Consider the following 18907-nt stretch of genomic DNA (forward strand, 5'->3'; position numbering starts at 1 on the left):
AGTTTCAGAGCTTGGGAAGGCAGTAAAAGTGAGCACTGGGAAAGGCAGAAGGTGGGACAGCCGCAGACATTTTAAGATAGCGGGAGAAGACAGGAGGTGGAGACGAAAAGGAAGAGCATTTCAGGTATGGGGTGGGTGGGCGGGGGGCAGCCAGTGAAAATGCTTGGAGTCGGGAAATGGCGTGTCCACGGTGAGGTACAGCAAGTAACCTGTGTCACTGAATAGCAGAAGAGGAGGGGTTTAGGAAGGTTGGGGGAGACAGGAAGGTCTTAGCCCCCGTGGGACTCAGTTTCTTCATTTTTGAAAATAAAGGTTAGGACTGGAAGGTTGTCTTATCCCGAGGACTTCCCCGTGCCTCCGTTTCCCCACCTGTAAAACGAGGGGGTTTGTCTAGTTGGCCCTTTTTTTTTCTCATTCCGCAAAAGGGGGGGGAGGGTGGGCTAGAAGTTCCTTTATAATTCTAAATCTCGGTCTCTTTGACGTCTCTGGGCCTCAGTTTCCTTATTTGTAAAACGATGATTTCCGGGCCCCCCGGCTTTAAAACTGGGTCTTAAGAATAAGCGAACTGAATGCCTTCATACAGGTATGCACCTGCACCCCGCTAAAACCAGTCTGGTCAGTCCTCCCCGCCCCTTCCTCCACCCCGGCAACGTCCGGCGCCCCGAGCTCGCGGGTCTACTGCACGTGGCTCCGAGCCCGGTCCACCCAGACAGCGGAGAGGGCGGGGCGGGAGCGGGGGCGGGCCCCCTCCCCCTCCCCCTCCCCCGGTGAGTCACGGCCTCGCGCGCGTCTCGCGCTCCTCCCGGGCAGTTCTGGTGGGCGGGGCCTCGGTCTCCCTCCAGGCTACACCTCCCCCTGCTTCTGATTGGTCCTTTCGAAAGAGGCGGCGGCGGGGCCGGAGACTGAGGCTGAGGCGGAGGCGGTTTGGTTGGGGACAACGTACCGCTTCAGCCCTGGCATGGTGACCCGGGAGACGAGCTGAGCCTCTGGTGCCGGAGCCGGTGAGTAGCCCGCCGCTGCCCTGGGGACCCTGTCTCCCGTGTCCTGGGCAGACGGCTGTCCTCGCGGAGGTCGGCTCGCGGCCGTGGCCGGGAGGGGTCATTCAGCTGGGGGTCCCGGGTTAAGCCCCACCCATACCTGGCCGCCATTGGCTCTTCTGGGAAGGGGGAATCCTGCGTTCTGGTTGGTCGGAGGCGACGCCCATCTGCCCCCTCACTCTCCGTGCCCCCGCTGAGGGAGCTCTCCCGCTCCCGGGGTCTGGATGCGGGAGAAGAAGCCCAGGTGTGTCCCCCGCCTCCAGGCCTGGGGAAGGGGCTGCCCTCCTGTCCTTCCCAGACTGCAGGACCTGGGAGCTCAGATAGCCGATCCTAGAACTCAATCAGTGCAGCTCCTGCCCCCGTTTCACAGATGGGGAAACTGAGGCCAAGAAGGGTGACTTTACCATCCCAGGGTCACAAGGGTCTATCATTGCAACATAAGATCATAGATTTAGAGCCGAAAGGGACCGTAGAGGTCATTTGGTCCAACTGTCCAGCCTTGCAGAGAACACTGAGGCTCAGAATGCTGATTTTCCCACGGTCACACAGGTCTCAGCCTCGTAGGCTGAGAGAATCATAAATCTAGCGATGGAGTGGATTTAGAGGTCGCAGATGGTCCAGCTGTCCCATCTGACAGAGGAGAACACTGGCGCCCAGAGGTATTCAGAGACCTGTCCAGAGTCACCCAGGCATGTGGCAAGGCTGCTTGTTTCAATTCAGTAAGAATTTATTAAAAGCTGACGATGTGCCAGATACTTTGGGGGAGAAAAAGACAAAAGCAAAGAAGTCCGTGTCCTCAAACCTCTTATGTTCGCCCCTGTGTCCCAAATCAACTCTGTAGTGGAAGAGAGGGCTGGATTTGGAGTGAGAGTACCTGGGCTCCAATTCACTGATATCTGTGGGACCCTGAGCCCATCAGTTAATTAATTTGGGTTTTAATTTCCTTATCTTTGAGGTCTGTTCCAGCTAAATCTATGGCTCTGTGATTCCCATAGTGTAGTGCCTAGCCCTTAATCAATGGAAGTTGATTGGGTGATTGATTATGTGTTTACTGATTTTTTATTTTTCCCAAGGCCATACCCAGGTGGAGCAAAATGGGTCCATTATATTGAGTGCATTCTCATGTTTTTTTTTCTTTGGCCATCTTCAGGTGAAAATGGTCTTTCTAAATTTCTCATCAACATCATCAGAAAATACTAATTATGAATGATAATATCTCAGCATGGCATAGAGCAATGATATCTAAATTTTATAAAAAACCCTGTACTTAATGATCCCTACTGGCCTCATATTGACTTAGAGAACCATACACATGTGTGTATATGTGCGCATATATATACATATATGTACATGTGTGTGTGCGCGCACTTGTGTGTATTTATATATGTATGTATATATATATTTGTGTGTGTACATATATATTTACTATATCAGTATGTGTGTACATATATAATATATAACACATCATATGTATTATATATTACACATATTATATATGATACATATATTATATATGAGATATATATATATATATATATATATATATATATATATATATATATATATATGTATATAGAATATCACCACTTTGAAATCAGATAGGAACTACATTTTAACCTGGTTCAAGGCCACACTTGGGAGTGTTATGGGCTGCATGCCCAGTTTGACACCTCCGAGGTAGAAGACAGAGGGCTGGCCTTGAAGAGGCTTGAAGTCAGAATCACAGAATTCTAGAAGGGATCTCAGTAGCAGTCTAGTTTAACCTATATCTTGAAATTAATTCCTGTCATAGCATGCCCACAGGTTGTAATCTAGTCTCTGCTTTAATATCTTCAGTGAGGGGGACCTCCCTACTTCATCACATGGCCCATTATGCTTAATGATAATTCTAATTGTTAGAAAGCTTTTCCTGACTTCAAGGTTCAGAGTCTTACCTCTGACACATACTGGCTGTTGGACCTTGGGGGAGTCCCTGAATCCTTTAGTGCCTCAGACAACTCTTTAAATTATAGAAATCTTGTTCTGCATTGGTAGAAGGTGTTTCCATAATGGAAGTTCTCTTTTGAAACCAATGAAATCACAGGCCAAGACCAAAACTTCAAAGTAAAAGTTTTACTTGTATAAAGGTTCACGACATGATTTTCTTTTTTTACAATAACCCTTTGAAGTGGGGAGCATGGCTATTACTATTCTCATTTTACAAATGAGGAAACTGAGGCCCAGAAAGGTTAAATTGCTTGCCCACATTTACATAAGCTAGGAAATGTTCAAGATGGAACTTGAATCCTGTCATTGGGATTTCAAGGCTGGTGTTCTTTGCCTTTGTATTCTCCTTGTTTATTATGGGGCTGAAAATAATAGAGTACCAAGTAAATTACCTTTATACAACATTTGTCTTTGAAGAATTGCATAAATGAAGGCAGGATTTACTCTTTCTTTATCTTTTTGCCTAGCCACTTACTGACTGAGAGCTACTAAACCAGAAAAATTACATTTAGGCAGTGATAGAGATATCAAGGAATTAACTAGCATTTTACATGCCTCCTGAGTGCCAGGCACTGTGCTAGGCCTTAAAGATACATGTACAGAACTAAAACAGCCCCTGCCCTCAAGGTGCTTACATTCTACCAGAGGAGGCAGCAGAGGGATCATGGACTCACAGGCTTAGTGGGCCAGGCCATGGTTTCTGGAATACTTGGCCTTCTTCAAACAGTTGCTTGCTAAGTTTCAGGCTGTTGTTTTTTAAAAACAAAAGTAGGTAATATTAGTTAAGATTTATATATCATTTTGAGATTTGCTAATTACTTTTATCCCCCCACTTACCTCGAGAGGCAGGTTACTTTCTCAATTTTACAAATAAGTGAGTGGGGTCTCGGGTTAAGAGACTTGCCTAGAATTATACAACCAGTAGGTGCCTGAGTAGTTGTTGTTCTTTTATTTCAGTTGTGTCTAACTCTTCATGATTTCATTTGGGGTTTTCTTGGCAAAGATACTGGAGTGGTTTGCCATTTCTTTTTCCAGCTCACTTTACAGATGAGGAAACTGAGGCAAGGACTTGCCCAGGGTCATACAGCTAGTAAGTGTCTGAAGCTGGATTTGAACTCCTGAAGATGAGTCTTCCTGATTCCAAGCCCAGGATCGTATCCCACTGTGCCACCTAGCTATCCCAGGTGTCTGAGGCAAGATTCAAATTCAGGTTTTCTTGACTTGCCAAATCCATCACTCTCTTCACAGTGTTGTGCTGCCTAGATTCAGCGCTGTGCATTTTGGAATCATTTTATAGATAAGGACTCTTTCCTCCTCCACACTGGCTCCTTGTTATCCTCTTCAAATGGAAAAGGCTGAAATTGGAGCAATCTAAACTACGTCTAACCAGCACAGCTGGCCCCTGACTTCATTATGGGAATAGACTATTTCTAAAGACTCTCCAGTTTCTAGCTTAAGTTCAGGCATTACTTCCTCGAGGGTGTGGGTGGACTGCTCTAAAACTCAACTCTCCAAGACACGGCACATGATTCTGAGCACAAGATTCTTTGGCCACACCTCTCGTGGAACTTAAATGAAATGAAATAGAAATCCTAGTGGAAAATCAACTGCTGAACTTCTGAGACGTGACCGTTGGCTGAGTCATCTATTTCATGCACCCCATTCACAAGCCAGCTGAAATGGAGCAGTCGTAATTGTTTCTCTTCTCATTATTTTGAGCCTATTGAGTTAAAATCAATTTTCTTTTTTCTCCTCTGAAAAGCTGTATATTGTCATTCTGCTGGAACCAAAGTTCTAAGAGGAAAGCTCTTCCAGTGATGATGCCCATTTACTGAAAAGCAAAGGAGCAGGGCAGCTGGAGGTTATAAGTTAGCCCAGAAAAGGAGGTCGATCTATGGGGAGGAATACAGCTCCTCTGATTTGCTCCTCTCATGTTCCCTTTATCTTGCCAGGCATTTTTGAAAAGTCTTTCAGCAGCACAGAGAGTAGAGGGGCACACAGTCATCTGACCCACACAACATACAGCACAGATAAAAACTTCAAATGCTTTTTGATGACAACTAAGATAAAAAGCTTCTGTTATTTCATAATCAGAATTAGGAAGTCTGTTCCTGTTCCTGTTTTATATAAAACAGCTATTTCTTTTGCTTGAGTTATGATTTAATATCTACTGAATGTAAAAAAAAATGCAACAAACCAAGTCACCCAAATTAGGAGTTCACATAGTGAAGCAATCACAAAATCATGAAATCAGTCTGGATGGTTCCAAACCCCTCTAGTTTTCACTCCTATCAAATTTCCATTGTGATAGGAGCTTTCTCCTCCCCCATCTACTAGAAGGGGTGGGTGGGGGTTGTTCTTTGTCTTTTGTTCTCAAAGAGGACCATGGACCTCAGACGGGATGCCATTACGTGAAAGTGAATTGGATTTAAGTGAGGGAGGGCTGTGTCAAGTCACCAGGCTCACTTTCTCCTTCAGTGGCAAGATATACATCAGGACTACCAGAGATGGCCCTACATGCAGTGGGAGACTTTGGCCTTTTGGAGCTAAGGTCTTCCCCAGGTCTAAGTTTGACTGAGGCAGCGCCCATTCAGTGATTAAGTAAGAACTGAAGCAGAGAAAGCCCTCTATTACCTAGGTTAAAAAAAAATTAGTCTGGGAGGGGAAGACCCTCAGGGTTTCTGGCCAAAACAGAAATGGGTAGGTTGAGGGTAGCCTTTAATTGGAGTGTCTACCTCCCAATAATGTAAAAGAAAGCAAATGGTCAGCTTCAAAGCCCTAAATAAATGTTTGTCCTTGTTCCTGGAGGACTGAGGCTGTCATACAGAAGTGTGACATGATTAATTCTTAAAAATAAATCAGTTTGGAAGTTGTGAGGAAGCTTGTGCACCTGTGTACATTTCTCCACGGAACTCCATATTAACTACATTCTAACTGCAGAGCTAAACGGTGAACTCAGCAAAGCAGAGCAGTCATTTACTGATGCTATCTTGCCATCTAGTGCTGACCCATGAAGTGGTAAACAGAGCATCTTTGGACACAGCCATGCTTCCTGGTAGCGATGTTCCGCTCCAAAGTCAACAGGGGCTTATCAGCTTACTCGGATCAGCCACACTCATTCCCTTGCTCACTATTTAGTGGCTTAAATTTGCTTACCACAAAGCTTTGTCTTGCCCTCTTCCCAATTTTGAAACGCGAAGTTCCTGAAGACTTGGAATTAAGTCTGGTTCACTTTGCATTTGGTCTGGAGGGTCCGACAACATGTGAAAATGAGCACTCAATATTACTGATGATTCCTGGTGCACGAATCCTAGAACTGTGGGCCTTCGAGGGGCCTAAGTTCAGTGCAACCAACACTGTCAAATGTGCGCTGTCTATGAGGCAGTAGCCTGGGGGATCCAGAAGCAAAAGCAGAAGAGTCCTCGTGCAGCTGGCCTTCTCTTGGGGTGAGGATGGAGGGCAGCCAGGTGGGATCTGGCACAGCTATGGAAGTAGAAGATGACTTGGGGAAGGAGGGAGCAGCAAGCATTGAGGGACCAGGGAAGGTTTTGCAAAAGAAGTGGCATCTGAGTTGAGCTTTGAACAAAGAGAAGGAGGATTATGAGAGGCAAAGATGAGGAGGGGGCGCATCCCAGGCGTGGGAGATGTTCTGTGCAGATGGGAGGCAGTTGTGCCATTTGTTTGGAAGACCGTTCTTGGAGAGGATTGATGTGAGATAATGGTGAGGAAGAAGTTTAGAGTCAGGATGTGAGGGGCCTTTAGTGCCAAGCTGAGGAGTTTGTGTATATTATCCTAGAGGCAATAGAGAATTTAAGCAGGGCACTGACTGACTCCCACCTGTGCCTTAGCAAGACTGTATTGGCGGCTCTTTGGAAGGTGGATTAGAGCCTGGACATAGAAAAGTCAGCTGGGCTTACAATCCCCCAGGATGGGGTTTGACAGAGGGCTGAGCCTGGAAGCATCTTGGCTCTTGCATTTTATGCCTGTGTGCCTCTCCAGGTCTCAGTTTTCTGTCTATAAAATAAGGTGGTTGAACAAGATGACTTCAAGGTCCCTTCCATCTTTAGAATTAGGATTCAGTGAGGGAGCATTGCGGGGCCTGCGCTAGAGAGGCCGCTGTGTAAGTGGAGAGAAAGGTGATAGGGATGAGATATTGTGGAGGTAGCATCCACGAAGCTTAGCAGTTACTCACATATGAAGGAAGAAGGGAAAATCAAGGTTGACTCCAAGATCATTGAGTAGGAGGATGGCCTGTACCTCCACAGAAATAGGGTGGTTTGAGGAGAGGATCTAAGTTCTGTTTTGGACCTGTTGACTTTCAGATGTCAATGGTTCATCTGGGGTCATTACCTAGCAGGCAGCTGGTTTCACAGGACTGGAGGAGAGGAAGGAGATCAGGGCTGAACATAGAGATTTCAGTGTCTTCTGGGTAGAGATGGTATTTAAACCTATAGGCACTCACCAGTCAATCAAATATTTTTTAAATGCCCGCCAAATGCCAAATGCTGTTCTGGGTGTGGGGAATACAAGTACAAAGAAAGAAACAATCCCTACCCTCAAGGAGCTTCCATTCATTTCCTGGACATCTCTAGCCATGCTGCTTTCCTTGACTATGTTGGGCCATCAGCCTTTCTTACCAGAAAAATTGGACTCTATGGCTGGAAGCATCCTGGGCTTGGCCTTATCCTGCTTGGTTCCACTTCTCTGCCATCTCCAGTTATTCTCCCACCTTCCACCTACCTTTTATCTGTCTTCCTCTTTAGAATGTTGGCTCTGTGATCCCCAATATGCAGCACAGTACCTGGCACACAGTGAAGACTTAAGAGATCTGTCTGTCTGTATCTGGCCATCCTAATGGAGAAGACAAGTATAAATAGAAATGTGTACTGCCTGAGGATAGAGGAGGAGCCTCAGAAGAAGCACTGCACACAAAGTGACAGAATGCATCAGGGCATGCTGAGGGGGTTATTGTGCTGCAGGGAGGGGTCTGGGGGAATTAAATAACATGCCTGTAAGAGACGTGGTTGGCCTGGTTGTATGACTTCTCCCCCAACAGTGACCCACCGCCATGGACTGGGATCCAAGAAGGTAGATAGATGGTGAGGATGCCTCAGGGAGAACTGGCAATAGGTTGACGAGGGGAGAGTCAAGGGTGGAAGAGAGTATACAGTGGAGTCGGTTAATTACAGGGTCAAAGCACACAGTGATGACAGAGTAGGGCTGGTGCACTGGGAAACTGGAGAAGACAGTGATGCTGAAGAGGCTTTACGAGCCATGAGGTCAAGAGAGAGATGGAAGTACAGGAGTTTGTAATTAAAGAGGGGAATCTCCAAGTTTCAAATTATAGAGGTGGACCAGTTACAGGTGATGGTGAAGTCTGAGACTGGAGTAGTGTGGTTGGTGGCTGAGGTGTGGTTCTGGGAATTCAGGTCTAAGGACTGAGGCCAGGGTGTTCAAAGGAATGTCGGTATCTGTATTTTAGTCCCCACGCATAAGGACAGACAGAGATTGGTATGGAGAGGAAGACTTTGAGGCAGCTGCTGTAGGCCCCTATGGCAGAGATCACTGGATCTTGTAGTGATCTAGTCAGAAAGCTGCTTTAACTTCTTCCACCTGGAGCTGACTTGAGGCACTTGAACTTGCCCCAGTTAACAGTGGGATCTGGACTACTTCATCAGTATTCTACTGGGGAGTTAGCTTGTGTGAACTTCCTATTGTATCCACTTGGGAGAAAACTAAAGTAAATTAATGAATTGTCATTGTTCAGTCGTGTCCAGCTCTCCATGACCTATGAACCATAGCATGCTAATACCTCCCTGTGGTTTTCTTGGTGTAGACACTGGAGTGGTTTGCCATTTCCTTCTCCAGTTGATTAAAGCAAACAGAGATTAAGTGACTTACCCAGGGTCACACAGCTAGTAAGTGTCTGAGGCTGGATCTCAACTCAGGTCTTTCTGACTCCAGGCCCAGCGCTCTATCCACTGAGAATAGAAAAGTATAACTTCAGCAGGCAGATGTTTCCAATTATTATATAACTCTGTATAGTAAAAAGCTGTTTGTCAAATGTGTGCTGACAGATAAGATTTGGAGTTTCAGCAAACACTTGCGACTTCAAGGGCATGTCACTGAGTTGTGCTTCTGGGTGTTGTGTCCCAGCCAAACTAGCTGCTCCTTGTACATTCCTGCCTCCCTTGTGGCTTTTTTTATTCATCTCCTTCTACCTGCACCCCTCCTCCTTGTTTCTTCCTGTCTCTCCAGGCCTAGCTCAAGGGATGCTCTCTCCCCAGTCCCCTTGTCAGGGGGAACCCAGGCCTTGAATAACAGTTTGTATCTTTCTTACTTATTCCATTTTGCATTATAGTTATTATGTAGTTACTATATATTTATGTATCTTTCATTGTCTTTGCTATATTGTAAACTCTTTGAGGATAGGAACTGTGTATATCTCAGTTATTTTTGTATTTGCCTCAGCCCCTAATGGTTTGTTTTCCATAGTCACTTAATAGAAGGTTGTTGACTAAATAGGTGTGTGCGTATGCACTTGGGGTGTAGGTTTATTTATGGATGTTTCATGAATTACAAGGTAAGGAGAATATACTAGGAAATATTCTTTTTTTGTGGCTTAGAATCACTTTATTTTTTAAAATTTTATTAATTTATTTTGATTTATCAACAATCACTTCCATATGCTTTTGAGTTGAAAATTTTTCTCCCCCTTCCTCCCCCTCAACCTCCCCAAGACGGCACACAATCTGATATAGGCTTTACATTTACATACCCATTAAACATATTTTCACATTAGTGAAGTTGTAAGTAAAAATTAAAACCAATAGGAGGAACCATCAGAAAGATGAAACAAAACTCAACAGAAGGTAAAAATAAGTGATAGCGATTCGACTTCCATAGTTCTTTCTTTGGATGGGGACAGCATTTTCCATCCCGGAAATATTCTTTAGTGGTCAAAGTTTTACATAAAAGAATGATGTCCAGTAATAAACACATGCTACATATTAAAAATAAACTGGGTATAATAGAGTTGTTATTTCTGTTTTTTTATGCTGAATCTAAGAGCAGTTGTTCTTAATTTTTATTTATTCATTTAGCTGTTTTCACTACCAAATTTGCTCATATAATTCAATTAAATTGTTAAACCTTAATTGAATCTAATCACAGATAACGATTTTATATCTAATTTTGCATAAAAGTGAGTGGCAGCAGAACGGTTGTTTTGGATGTCACCTTGTGAACACCTGTGAGATCTCTGTAAATTTGAGAGCAAAGAAGGTGATTCAGCAAAAGTCTTGTAGCCTGCTGCTGACTAGGAAAGTTCATACAACCTTAGGGGAGCTTACTTGCCTGATCAGCCTTGAAGATTATTTGTTTCCTGGTCCACATTGGAGAGTAGATGGAGTTATCTGTTTCACGTTGAGCTGTGTGACTTAGTACAACAGTCACAGGATTAGGTTTGGGAAACAGAGATTCTAGTGTTCTCTCTGTCATTCTCACTTGGCCTTATTAAGCCTCTGTTCTGTTTGTAACATGACATATTGAGATATCTCATGAATAATACATGTTCACAGTGTATTCTCGTTATGTAGCATCTTGTAGTTATGGAGTAAGAGGCAGCTCAGTGGCTCAGTGGACGGAGCTCTGGTCCTGGAGTCAGAAAGACCTGAGTTCAAATCCAGGCTCAGACACCTACCAGCTGTGTGACCCTGCACAAGTCACTTAACCTCTGTCTTAATATAATATTGCCTAGAGCTTGGTGAAAAGATGGCAAGTGCTTCTCTGCTAAAAAGCAATAGAGTAGAATTAAATTTAAATTTGATTAATTTAAATTTAATTCAAATTGATGCAGATACTTCACAGGTGTTCACAAGTTGACATCCAGAAGATGCATTCTGCTGTCACTCACTCACCACCTGATTGAGTGGTAACTGTGGAAGGTAGCAGGCCTTAGGGAGGAGTAGAGTCATAGAACCACTTCCCTTACTTTATGAGCATAGCACAGCCAGGGAGAAGTAACTTTTGAAGTCACTGATAGGAAGTAGCTGGGAATGGGGCTGTTCACTTTGTCATCTTTACAACAGCACAGTCCTATGTGATGAAATTGAAAATATGTCCCAAATAGGAAGCCCTACCCCCCTACATGTCCATTGGGAAGCTTGCTGGGAATCACCCTTATAGGCATTTGCTACAATTAAGGTCCAGGATCTAGGTACTTTGAGAATATCCAAAATTGTTAGATGTATTTAATAAAGATGGAGAATGCCATTTGCCATTCCAATAGGACTTCAATTGCCCCATATACTTTCTCTTCAGAATGTAGACAGATGAGTGGATTTCTAGCCAGAACAGACAAAAGTGATGAGCGCTATGGACCTATTTGAAAAAGAGACTTATGTGTAGAGAGAGAGAGAGAGAGACAGAGAGAGAGACAGAGAGAGAGACAGAGAGAGAGAGAGAGAGAGACAGAGACAGAGACAGAGACAGAGACAGAGAAACAGAGAGAGAGAGAGCGAGAGAGCACATGTGAGCGCACGAGAGAGAAAATGTGAGTGAGAGAGAGAATGCATTTATTTGGCTATTTTGATCATGAGCAGAAGTGCTTCATTTCTTTGGTGGGGTTGGCAGCTGCAGTCATGTATTATCTCCAGGGGCTCAATGAAATAATGATCTGTAACTGTTCTTGCTGCTATTTATCTCTTCTGTCCTAGGGAGAGTAAAAAGACCCCACATTTATAGTAAAGTGGATTTAAAGAATCCTTAGAACCTTGTTACAGTTTGAACCAGAGATGAATGGAAGACAACTTTCCAGGTGCAACTTATAATATAGATAACAAATGCCGGCTGTTGCCCCTTGGGCTGGCCAAGGCCTCAGCAACATTTTGTAGCTTCATAACTGACGGTCTTGTAGACCTGATGGATGGGTTTGTTGTAGCTTACTGGGATAACATCTTAATGTCTTCACATCATAAGCAGGGACATGTCTCCTATGTAAGGAAGGTGTGAATTTAGTTGTGTGACGATAGCTTATACAACAAGGTGAAAAAAAAACACATTAAATTGGTCCCAGGCAAGACTTGAGAGGTTCATTTTTGGGTCAGATGTTCTGAAGATGAATCCTGAGTATGTTCGGGCCATATGGAACCAGGTGGTATCCCAGGAAGGAAGCTCCTTATGATGTCAATTTGCTACTGCCTATTTGTAATAAATCAATTTTACACCAGGGTTTTTGCTGCTGATGTGGAACTTTCTGTTACTTTTATGAAAGAGAAGCAAAAATAAGGTGCACCCAGACCTTGAAAAAACTTTTCATAAAAAGCTCATCAAGGCTTTTATGCAAAAAGCCACCATAGTGGCTTCCTGAACTTAAGTGTGCACGTGTATATGTGTGTGTGTGTGTATGTGTGTGTGAAGATGAATGCTTTGAGGAGTTACAGAGTGAGAGGAGGACTTAAACCTGTTGCCTGCAATTTGTTCTAGTCGATTTCCCACTGAGAGAAATTTTATTGTTAGGTATAGGGAATATTGCACTAGAATAGGAGTTCTTAATCCTTTTTGTATCATGAGCTCCTTAAGCCATCTAGTGAAGCCAGTATCTCTTTTCAGAATCATATTTTTAAGTACATAAAATAAAATTCAAAGGATTACCAAGGAAACCAATTATTTTGATGTACAGTTATCAAAATACTTAAGAACAAACACAAACAAGGTCAACCTGGACCCTGCACCAGAGATGTGGTGGTTATCACCTAGTGGAGTATGGTACCTGCTGCTGGTCTTCTAAGACATAAAGGTTTTAGATGGTGTAAGGAAGCTTGATCTTGTCAGTGGACACTTCTGTTCCTACATTCCCCCCCACCCCAGTAAGTTGTATCCTACATCTCATGAACCCCTTGGTGGCTGCATTGATCTGGAACATGGGCTCAGCAGAACATCTAGAGGGAAAAGAGACATACAAAGCCTTATACATACAAAGACTTATAGACCTCTCAGGCACATTAAAAGATAGGGGCAAGCCAAGGGTACAGTATTTTCCTTTTTGTCTGATGGTGTGCCCACAGGACCAGAAGAAGGAGGTCATGTGACTCACTGTGATGTATTGCTGACTGGGCATCCAGAGCAGAACTAAATGAAATACTCTTCCTTTGCTACTGGTGGTTGGCACTAGATGAAGTCCTAGGATCTTTTCTACCCAGCGTACCACAAAATCCTGCCAGGAACCATGGAGCTGGCTGCAACTGTAGCTTGTTTCCCATCTACTCTTGGTTCTGGAGAGATTTTGTCTCCATGCTTGGATGATAAAGCCATTTCCATAGTGGTGGATCTCTTTTCACAAATGTGCCACTTAACTTTGCGTCCTGGATGCCCTCTTCATTCCACATAAGTTAGTATTTCCTAAAGGGGAAAAAAACCACAGTTATTCCTTCAGTCAGTCTGTGTGTCTGTGTGTGTGTGTGTGTGTGTGTGTGTGTGTGTGTGTGTGTGTGTGCATGTGCAACATAGGGACTTGATTATAAACAAGATTGGTCAGGAATGGTCTCTGTAGAAACCCCCTACACAGCTGACCTCATTGTCCAGAGATGGCACAAGAAAGGGCTCCTGTAACCACAGGAGGGGAGTCTACTATGAGCCGGGCACTGGCGATACAAAGAGGCAAAAGACAGTCCCTGTCCTCAAAAAGCTCACAGTCTAATGGAGGAGACAAGCAAACAAATACACACAAAAAAGTAATACACAGGATACACAGGAAATAACTAAGAGAGGGAAGGCATTAGAATTAAGAAGGGTTGGGAAAGGCTTAATGTGGAAGATGAGATTTTAATTGAGATTTAAAGGAAACATGAGGGAGGAAGGAAGAACATTCAAGGCATGGAAGACAGCTGAGGAGAATGCACAGAGCTGAGAGAAGGAATGTCTTGTTCATGTAAGAGCAACGAGGCCAATGTCACTGGAATAAATAACGTGTGGTGAGGAGTAAGATATAAGAAGACTAGAAAGGTCCCAGGGGGATAGGTTATTATGAAAGGGCTTTGAATACCAAACAGGGAATTTGGTATTTGATCCCGGAGGCAATAAGAGCCAATGAAATCTATTGAGTAGGGTAGTGACGTGGTTCAACCTCTGCTTCAGGAAAATCACTTTTGGTGACCGAATAGAGTATTGTTTGGAGTGAAGAAAGACTTGAGGCAGGAAGACCCACCAACAGGTTGTTGCTGTAGTCCGGGCATAAGGTGATGAGGGCCTGCAGCAGAGTATGGCAGGGTCAGAGGAGGGCAGGGGACATATTCTGGATATGCTGCAAAAGTGAAATTGACAGGCCTTGGCAATAGATTGGAAATGGTGCGGGGATGGGGGGAAGAGGTAGCAAGGAGTCTAGGATGACACAGGATCCTCAGGTTTGCCACCTATGTCACCCTAGACTCCTTGCTACCTTCCCACCCCCACACACACTATTTTCAATCTGTTGCCAAGGCTCGTCAAATTCCCTTTTGCAGTATATCCTGCTTTTCCCTAAACTGCTTTATAACTATGTTTTTGGTGGCAAAGAAGGAACCAACCAAGTAAGTCCCTGAATGTGTTTTAAGGTAGGAGAGACACAGGGTTTAGGAGAAAGATGATGAGTTCCATTTTGGATATGCTGAATTTAACATAGCCACTGGATGTCCGGTTCAAGATCTCTAAATGGCAGTGAATTGGGAGGTCAGCAGAGAGGTTGGGGCAGGATATGTGGTTCTGAGAATCCTCTACGTAGAGATAGTAATTAAATCCATGGGAGCTGATGAAGTAACCAAGTGATGCAGTAGAGAGGGAGAAGAGAAGGCTCAGTATAGAATCCTGTTGGACCCCTTCAGTTAGAAGGTATAATCTGGAAGAGGATCCAGCAAAGGAGACTGAGAAGGTGCAGTAGACAATGGAAGAACCAGGAGAAAGTGGTATTCTGAAAACTTAGAAGAGATTATCAAGGACAAGAGGGAGGTCAGCATGTCAAAAGTGCTGAAAAGTTGGGGAAAATGGGATTGGGAAAAGGCCATTGGTAATTTAAAGATCATTGGTAATATTGGAGAGAACAGTTTTGGTGGAATGATGAGGTCAGAAGCTGGATTGTTAGGAGTTAAGAATAAAGTGAGAGGAGAGAAAGTAGAGGCACCTATTGTAGAAAGTAGAGACAGCCTTTTGGGGGAGTTTAGCTAAAAGGTCAGAAGAGATATATAGGGTGATGGTTACAGAGGGATGGAAGGATTATGTGAGGAGTTTCTGAGGACGAGTGAGATATGGTCGTGTTTTATGGACAATAGGGAAGGAGCCAATAGACAGGAAGAGATTGAAAATAATATTGGGCATGACAGAGGGGAAAGTCTGTTGGAGGGGATGGGATGGAATGGGATCACTTGAGCAGGTAAAGAGTAAGGAGTAAGGCCACCTCATCACGTGAGACAGGGGTAGAAGAGGAGATGGTGGCAGTGGGCATAAGAGTGATATGAGACCATGAAGAGGGGAAAAGAGGAAGGTCATGGCAAGCAGCTTCATTTTTTTCTGTAAAATATAAGGCAAGGTTCTCAGCAGACAGGATGGGGAGGAGGTGAGCCATGGGAAGTTCAAGGAGTAATGAAAAGGTTTGGAAGGGCAGCTGTGGAGAATAGGTGAGTTGATAAGGGTGGTATAGTTTGATTGCCTAGTAGCCACTTGAGGTAATACAACATAAATTTGTAGTGGACCCATTCAGAATGGTTACATGATTTTCTCTGCCTTTTTTTCAGTAGCACCTGTGTAGGAATGAAGGCTGAGGAATGAACCAAAGCTGAGGCTTGGCAGAGTACAACTGGTGAAGTGAAAAGGGGGCTAGAGACTCAAGAAAAGGACATTGTAGGGTTGAACGGATCTACAACGGTTCAAGACAGGGAAAAGAGAGACAGTGACTAGTGCAGGGGAAATGGCCTGGGCGAGAACTGAGGGGTCAAAGGATTGGAGTTCAAGGTGTGGACAAAGAGTAAAGTTAGGTAAGTGAAGGCAGAGGGAAAGATGGAAAGCCAATAGATTATGGTCGGATAAAGAGATTTAGATTGTATTTAGATAAGGGCATTTCAGAGTTCTTGACCTTGGAAGTGGTATATTTGTGGGCGATGCCTTTTAGAAGATCTTAATTCCTTCAGAGCTTAGGTTAGATGCCATCTTCCCCATGAGGTCTTACCTGATCCACTCGAGGTTGTTTTGCTTCAACTCACCCCCATTACTGCATATTTATTTTGTTTATACTTATGTTATATAGGCCTATATATGTACACATCTCCTCCTATAGAATGTCAGCTTCTGGAGGTCAAGCGCTATTTCGCTTTTGGCTTTTTTCATTTTTCCTTTTCACTGTGCAGCACAGTGCCGTGGCCAAAGTCAGTGCTAATAAATTCCTATTAATTGATTGGTACAAAGGAAATGCAACACATGGTAGTTAGATATTCACTGGCCAGAACCCGAAGATCTGAATCTGGTGGTCTGAGAATGTTCAGCACACCAGCTGACTTGCTATGCTTAGAGAGACACTGGCCTTGGCTAGTGTGGGAACGCATTGTTTCCTCTGAGTTGGCTTTACCCACTGCACAGTTTTCTTGTCTTCACTTAAAAAGGATGATTTAAGTAGGGTTAATAGTAGTTTAGTTATAGGGAGAGAAAGGATAGAAAACACAAGATGTGTAATGACTGAGAAGTAGAAATTAAGGTAGAGATAGAAATGAAATAACTGAAGTTGAATGGAGAAGAAATAGGGGAATTAGGGATGGAATGGAACTAGAAATTCAGGGTTAAAAGGGCTCATCATGCTTGGGCTTATGTTAGGAGGAAGCCTGCAGGTATTTCAAGTGTATCACCTGGATACTCTCAAGCTTGCCCATAACTGGCTCTTATTTATCCATCTCAGTCAGTTTCAACATAGATAAAAACCATGATATTCACAGGCAGCACTGTATTTTCAGACATAGAGCTATATTATCATTCACTTAGATTTTTTCCCCATAAAACATATTCAGGTACTTATCTGGCTGGTTCCTTCTCAGTGTCACTTTCTTCTTTGCCACCAAAAGCATAGTTATAAAGCAGTTTAGGTAAAAACAGGCAAAGGTCAAGTGTCACCATCTTGTTCAAAAATTCTTTATTTCATAAAAGCAAATTATGTTGAATTTTCCATAAAGTGCAACCAGCAAACATTCTTGTGATAGCTTCTTGGTGAATGCATCACTGTCTCTGATTTGCACTTGCCTTGCCATGTAGGCCTCCTTTTGTTTCTGCTTGACAGTAGCAACTGTTCCAGCCCTTGTCTGATTATGTGGGACGCCTTCATTTAATGGGAGCAGCTTCTTTGCTGCCTCCTTTTTTTTTTTATAGGCAAGGAAGCCTCTTACTGGGGATCTTTGTTGGAGACAAAGCATTATTTATACTAAAGAAAAATGTATTCCCCTTTGAATGAGCCCGTGGGAAGCATAACAAGGTCATTAGTTATGCTCAGTTTGTACCCTGGCTTCTGCTTATAGTCGAGAGTAGCAAAGATGACATCAAAAAGGGACATTCTGCTGTTGCTGGCATTTCATGCAAGGAGAATGTCATGCAGCTTGGGTGTCTTCAGCTGGGTTCAATTCGGGTTCAGTAATTTAGCTGACTTTTATGAATCGCTTTGGTATCATAAGAAAGTAATTTATCTTGAAAGTAAAATAGATGTCAATTGCAAGGTACATAAGGTATGTCTTTTGTCCCGGGAAGCTGTGACAGAAGAAAATACATCTTTACCCTTGAAAGTGACATCATTGTAATTGATTTATCGTAATTACTTTGTACTTCTCAGTATGAAGTGTTTTGTTGGTGTTGGGGTACAAAGAGCTTTTATAATGAAATCCTGAATATGGACCAGATAATTAGACTGCTTAGAATCAGTCAGAGATTCTAGTGACCTCCCGGATCAACAACACAGAAGTAAGTACACCAAATGGTTCTGAATGTGAAGAAAATGACTTTTTCCTGAACTTACAAGGGAATTTTATATTAAGTTGAGAAATCATCTTTAGAATTTCACCAAAGTATTTCTAAGGGAATCATGGTTGTGGTTGAAATTCCTAGTTGGGTCTTAGGGTTAAGAAATAGACAAATATATCTAGGTGATTTCCTTGTGGGTGTTAGGTACCTATATTGTTGAATTAAATGCATATCTGTTTAAAAGCTGTTGTGTTTTTCATTGTAATAGTTTACTTGTTAAATCTTTAGATACTCAGAGAAGTTAGTTCCATTATAAACATCCATTTTGCATGAGCAAAATTTTGGTTTAATGACAAAAGTTGAGGATTTTTCGTTTTGCTATGTTGCTCCATGGCAGAGGAAGATTATGATGCTACATTCTGAGAAATTGTCTGTTTATACTATGGCATATAGCTTGTAAATTTCTAAAAATATGATGTAGACTAGATAAAGATAAAGCACAGTTTCAGAATTAATTACTATAATCTAACATACTTTCTGTAAAGAAACATAAATGTAAGGGAATCTTTGAAAAAAGGGAATACTGTTATGACATTTCAACCAAATGCTACCAGAGCTTCTCTGAACCTGCTGGCAAAAATCATATATTATGCAAGCATTTTTCTATTTTCCATCTTTCAGAAAAGAGAAACAGATTAGCTAGATTAGCATTATGTCTATTTGGAAATAGCATTCTTTATTTGAAGGCAGAAGATCTGAGTGTGAATTTTTACTAGTAGTAGGCATGACCTGGGATTAACTCACCTAACCTCATTTTAGTTTATTGACAGTTTCTTCATCTGTAAAGTGAGTGACTTTGAGTTGGTGATCTCTTAATGTCCTTTTCACTTCTTAATATTGTGATTTTGTTTTTCCTCTTTTGA

At 43.0% G+C, this 18907-nt stretch overlaps 1 protein-coding gene across 1 annotated transcript in view; it reads left to right on the forward strand.

The window, feature by feature from the left end:
• The first annotated feature begins 892 nt into the window (after positions 1 to 892).
• GAS2L3 (growth arrest specific 2 like 3) overlaps positions 893 to 18907 on the forward strand; it is a 40289-nt gene continuing 22274 nt past the window's right edge. The window contains exon 1 of the mRNA XM_020982320.2: positions 893 to 1001. The gene's annotated coding sequence lies outside the window, so the exon portion shown is untranslated. The remainder of the gene's footprint in view (positions 1002 to 18907) is intronic.

The sequence above is a fragment of the Phascolarctos cinereus genome, unplaced genomic scaffold (genome assembly GCF_003287225.1).
Source record: "Phascolarctos cinereus isolate Bilbo 61053 unplaced genomic scaffold, phaCin_HiC Scaffold_1;HRSCAF=81, whole genome shotgun sequence".
Classification (NCBI taxonomy): Eukaryota; Metazoa; Chordata; class Mammalia; order Diprotodontia; family Phascolarctidae; genus Phascolarctos; species Phascolarctos cinereus.